This window comes from Tenrec ecaudatus, chromosome 2, assembly GCF_050624435.1.
Source record: "Tenrec ecaudatus isolate mTenEca1 chromosome 2, mTenEca1.hap1, whole genome shotgun sequence".
Lineage (NCBI taxonomy): Eukaryota > Metazoa > Chordata > Mammalia > Afrosoricida > Tenrecidae > Tenrec > Tenrec ecaudatus.
The window spans coordinates 35,024,327-35,030,033 of record NC_134531.1 but is presented as its reverse complement, the minus strand read 5'-3'; the positions used below and the strand labels follow the sequence as shown (position 1 = coordinate 35,030,033).

At 38.0% G+C, this 5,707-nt stretch overlaps 1 pseudogene; it reads right to left on the bottom strand.

The window, feature by feature from the left end:
• Positions 1-1,640: 1,640 nt before the first annotated feature.
• Positions 1,641-2,030, bottom strand: LOC142440748 (myosin light polypeptide 6 pseudogene; annotated as a pseudogene).
• Positions 2,031-5,707: the final 3,677 nt, after the last annotated feature.

The window sequence follows — 5,707 nt, the reverse complement described above, 5'->3', positions numbered from 1 at the left end:
ATTGGATCAGAGTTTGATCTAGACCAACCCAATCATAAGCAGAGGCCAAGAATGTGTGCTCTCCAAAGAAGAAGCTTGAGGGGGGGCGGGGCTGTGACTGGGGTGAAAGAGAAGTCTATGTTTATCAAACCCAAGGCCAATTGATTTTGGAAGAGAGCCTGAAGGAAAGGTTGATGAAAGGGAAGCTTTGTGTACGGCTCCTTTCAACAGCATGGGAAGATGTTTACCTGCCTAGTGGGTGCAAGTGTACTGGGAGAGAACTAGGAGCCATATATAGCTAATTTTCTATTTTTTAAAAATCAGCAAGTGTATCTAAGCTGGAATGTTGAAATTCTCTTGTTTGGTTACCTGAGGCTGGACCAAAAATTCCGTTCACAACACTTGATTTGTCCACAGTGTGATTGCGGTAGCATTGGCTTTCAGAGGGATGCTCTAATGAGGGAAAATAATTTAAGGCAGACAAAAGTGTTTGCTTTGCGTCAACCCCAGCGAGGCTGGCTCCCCTCATCGAGCAAAACGTGCCTCTTTGTGCTTTTGAGAAAGAGAGATTCAGCCAAAGTAGAAGCTCTACAGGAATGAGACACGGATTCTTGAGGTCTGTTTTCTTTAACCTTTCTGTTGTGTATTCCTAGGTTTGGAAAGTGGGATTCTCAGAAACAACTGTCTATCTGTGGAGTGATTTTGAACTTGGAGCTGTTTCCACTGCTCTTTGATATCATAAGACTTCCTTCGCTTCATTACTACCTTGTTCTATAATAATTTAGTAAATTGAAATAGTTTGTTTTGAGAAGATAGGAAAGTTTGATGGTACATCTGGGGATGAGGTAGAAACCTTTATGATAGGTAAAACTGTAAATCAGCGGGTCGTGTAAGGAGTCCTCAGCCCAGGGTTTTAAAAATGTAACCCTTTGATTTCTAGCACACATGCATAGTAGGTTTCCCTCCACTTAAAAAATGGTTTTATGGATGAATAATCCATGTCCCACACAATTCAATGGTTTGAGTGTATTAAAAGTGTGTAATCATCACAAGGAGGTCAGAACATTTTCGTCATTTCTGTACTCACTGTTTTTAGCTTTCCATTTCCTTCCAATCTCCCTGGCTAGAACCCCAAGACACTATTAATTTAGTTACTGTTTACTGTATATATTCATGTATAAGCTGAGTTTTTTTTAACACATTTTTAATGCAATTTTTGTGGTAAAATTAGGTGCCTCAGCTGATATTCAGGTCGGCTTATACTCGAGTATACACAGTACCTATCTTGGATTTCATATAAAAGGCAAACAAACAAAAAATCGCCCAACAGCAATAACAAAATAAAACAAAGAAAAACATCAACCCAAAGGAAATTAATAAAAATTAGAATAAATTAAAAATGGGCTAAAAGGGAAAACAAGTGATCAGATGTTCAAATTTATCTGCATTAATTCTCTTTCTTCTTTCCTGCCTCCCTCCCTTCCTTTCTTTCTGTGGGCACAAAGAGCAAGTTTATTTGGTGACTGCTGCTGACAAGCATTATGCACAAAGGATAAGATGGAAAAGGTGATATGACAGGGAGGGGGACTTCAGGGCTAGATATAGTCTCAGTTTTACACCAGAAAAGGCACAGGGCTCTGGTTTCACGGGAAGGGCTGCCCTCAGCCATTTGTCATCATTCAGGTAAGCTCTTCGTAGGCGACACAACCATTCCTGTCTTCGTGCTCTGCCACCAACATCTTTACTTCTTCCTCTGTCACCTTCTCACCCAATGTGAAAAAGACAGGCCAGATATCAGGCCCCATGAGGATGCCATTGCCTTCCTTGTCGAACACCCAAAGTCCTTCAACATACCCCACAGGTGCTCCAGTCTTGGCTCTTGCCCACAGTCGGCAGCACGACTTTCACATCCTTGGCGTGAGTTCGGTTCTGATCCAGAGCCCTCATCACATCCCACGCTGGCTGTACACAATGTTGCCGTCACCTGTTGGGTCAAACAGCTACAAGGCCTCCTTAACATCTAAGGTCTGATCTTCAGTGAAGTCACACATCTTGACTGATCTGGTTTGGGGACCTTTTTCCTGTAGTAATGGCCTGTATTAATTCACTTTCTGATGCATTTTTTTCTGAGGGAAAGACTATTCATCTCCTAGGCAATTAACCAAGAATATTCAATGGAGGGTTAGTTCCTGTGGGAATTCTGCAAATGGATTTTAGAATTTCACTGTCACTCATTGCCTTCTGCAAACCAGTGCTCAGAATTTAAGTTTTAATACAATTCCCTTTTCTGATCTTGGATTTTATTATTTACAATCCTTGAATCTTTGCTGTGCTTCTTTGATTTTCCTTTATTTTTGTATCTCATTCATATAAACAAAATTCTTTGCATTTATTAGTTTTATTTAAATAAATCTGTAGACCTCTCATAGTGTTGTTGTTTTGTTTTATTTGTTTGTGTATTATTTAAATCATTTTCTCATCCAGCTTTAAAAAAGTGGCTCTTATCCAGTTGTCTGCCCTTTCTAGTATAAATCACATATGCATTACTCCTTATTTATTGACTACTTTATTATCTAACTTCTCACATGTACAGTATTGAAAAAAATCTGAGTGCTCTACTGTGAGCACTATGTGAGGTTAGAGTAACGCTGGCTAGGATGGTTCGGGCTATGGTGTTACCTGGGCTGGACCATGTTTCTCAGTCATTTGGGAGGAATGTAATATTGTAATTCAGTAGTTACATCATGACATTTATCTTCCATCTTGTGTACCGAGGCGGTCATCCTCCATTTTCACATGACACTGATTGTCACATAATGACCTGGGCTTAGAAGCCTACTCTCATTACCAAGTGAGGAATGGATGTGTGTGATTGATCCATTCAGACATTTACTCAGTTGACAGCATTTATCATGTTCTCAAAACTGTACTGAACTTTGGGTTGTAGAAAATGTGTTTTCTGGCCTCCAAAAGCATCCACTCTGTTGGGAAATGTTCATATTTTCCTCTTAAGATCTCTATGTAAACTTCCTGTGAGATGGCATTCTTTTGATTATATGTCATCAAGTCCTGATGGGGATAACTCCTAGATTCCATTTTATTCTGACTGTTTCTTTAATGGAACCAGCAACTTCAACTTTTCATGGAACAAGACATGAAGGATCATTACCATCTTTTTAATCTATTTTTAAAAGGAGCCACACAGAATGGCTCTTCTGGAATGTTTGGAAGTTGATGAGCCGGCCTACACAAATGAAAAAAAAATTGTAACATACCTAGGGGAAGATGGAAAGGTTTCAGCCTAGTCCTTGACTAAGCCATGAAGATAAATATGCCCTTGGGGATTTATCTGCAATCCAGGGGATTATTGAGCAAATCTCCCATCGTGAGATGCACTGTAAATCACACAACATCAGGCCTTTATTACATAAACAAGCTAACTTCCCAGTTCCAAATGGATGTGAAGGCATCCAGACTTCCCTGCAATGCAAGTCACTCCAGTTCGTCAGCCTGTTGCCACATGTTCATAGTCTAGTGGTTGCAGGTTCCTCCCCTAACAACAACTCTGCTCTTCCAGATGCCAGAGAAAGGACGCACTTGGCTGGCTATATTATATATGTATTATATACATATAATGAAGGGTTTAGTCCATATTAATTTTCAGTTCACAGAACACTCTCTTCCTTGGTAGTTCAAATACCTTCGTTAGTTGGTTGATGTTATCCATTGTGTTCTTGTTTCCACATCCCATTCCTCTGCTCCGTAGGTATTTGTTGCTACAACATGTATATTGCTTGGGCTACTTATAATTTTCCATATTTTAATAAATACAGAGGATTGTTGAATGAACCACCATCAAACATTTCTTAAGATTTTGCCATATTTTCTAATAGCTACATAGTTTTGTGAAAGTAAGCTGAAGTATCATGTTAAATCTTTCCTAAATACTTCTGCATGCTCCAAAAATAAAGATATTCTGCTACATAAAGGCAATATAATCATCAAACACAAGAATATGAGTAGAACTTTTGCTATTTTATCTAAAATTGAGTTCAGATTCAAATTTCCTTATTAATAGACTTATAAAAAAGTCTTTTGAAAATCCCAGGATTCAATCAATTTCAACACATAATGTTTGGGTACATGTTTTTTTCATCATTTCTTGCTGCATTGATTGAATCCTGATTTCTTAAAATAACGTTGACTTCTTAAGAGAACTTATCCAGTTGTCTTGCAGAATGTCCCCTAGTCTGAATTGGTCTGATTGCTTCCTCATAGTGTTGTTAATTTGTTTCCTTTGTGTGTTTGTCTGGGTGGACTAGAGAAACAAATCATCGACACACGTATGTGTGTAAGAAAGAGGTTTATATGCAAGAGCAGTTGAATATTGAGAAAACATCCCAGCCCAGTCCAGACCAAGTCCATAAGCCCGATATTAGTCCACATGTCCGATACCAATCTATAAAGTCCTCTTCCAGCTCACAAAACACATGCAATGATGCCAAATGCAGGAAGGTCACAGGCCTCATTGGCTATGATCCGATTAACAGATTCCACCCCTTCCCCTTAATCCTTTCAAGTCCCAAATTGACACCAGATTATGTAACTACCATACTTTATAGCATGTATTTTCCTGGAAAGTGAGTTACATCCAAAGACTTGATTAAATTCAAATTAAAGTTTTGTCAAGAATAATTTATAGATGATTGAGTGAGTTACCTATATAATCAAGTAAAGAATCACAATATTTTTAGATTGACTTTGTGGTGCTGAATTTCTTCACTCGTGTCAATAGATCTTTGTAAAAGTACATTCTTTTGGAGGTTAGCAAAAATAAATCTTGGCTGGGAGGGGGCACCTGATCCATATATGTACTGTGAACCATGTTTCACTTAATAATGTTAAGTGGACAATGTTTGCTGGAATTAATGAACTCATTAACAGTTGTAAGACTGAGATGTTTCTAGATGCCAGAAGTTATTAGCAATTAACTGTTAACCTTAAAGTTTGAGGTTTGAACTAAGCTAGCAGCACTCCAGAAAAAAAGGCCCAGTGGTTTACCTCTGTAAAAATTACAGCCAAGAAGACTACATGGGGGCTCTTCTAGTCTGTAGTGCATGAAGTCAGCATGAGTTGCCACTGACTTGATGGAAATAGGTGGTTTTTTTTGAAGATTGGGATATTCTACATTAATTAGGTGGGATTTTCTATAGAGTTGTTTTTTCCTTATCAGCTCTGGATAAACTTATAAACTCCTTCTTCTTAAAAAGATAAACTGCTTAACTACCGTATATATTCAAATATAAGCCAACTCACGTATCAGCTGAGGCACCTAATTTTTCCTCAAAAATGCATCAAAACTGTGCTGGAAAAACTTGGCTTATACACAGGTATATACTGTATTTCCCTTTAATAAACAGTTCTCAGATAGCAAATGAAATCCTTCTTTTTAAAATTAATCTTGTTTTATGTGTGTCAATATGGACCTGTGGGCATAATTTATTCAAGATTTTATAACTAATTATAATAATTTTAGGGGCATCATGATTAAAGTATTCAGTGTCTAGCCCGCAGGTCAGCAGTTAAAAACCAGGCAAAGACTACGAAGACAGAAAACCACAGACAGACCAGTCAATATTCCTTATGCAGATAGATGTAAACATTCTCAGCAAAATCTTGGCCAATAGAATTCAACAATGTATCTTAAATAAATAAAGCACCATGATCA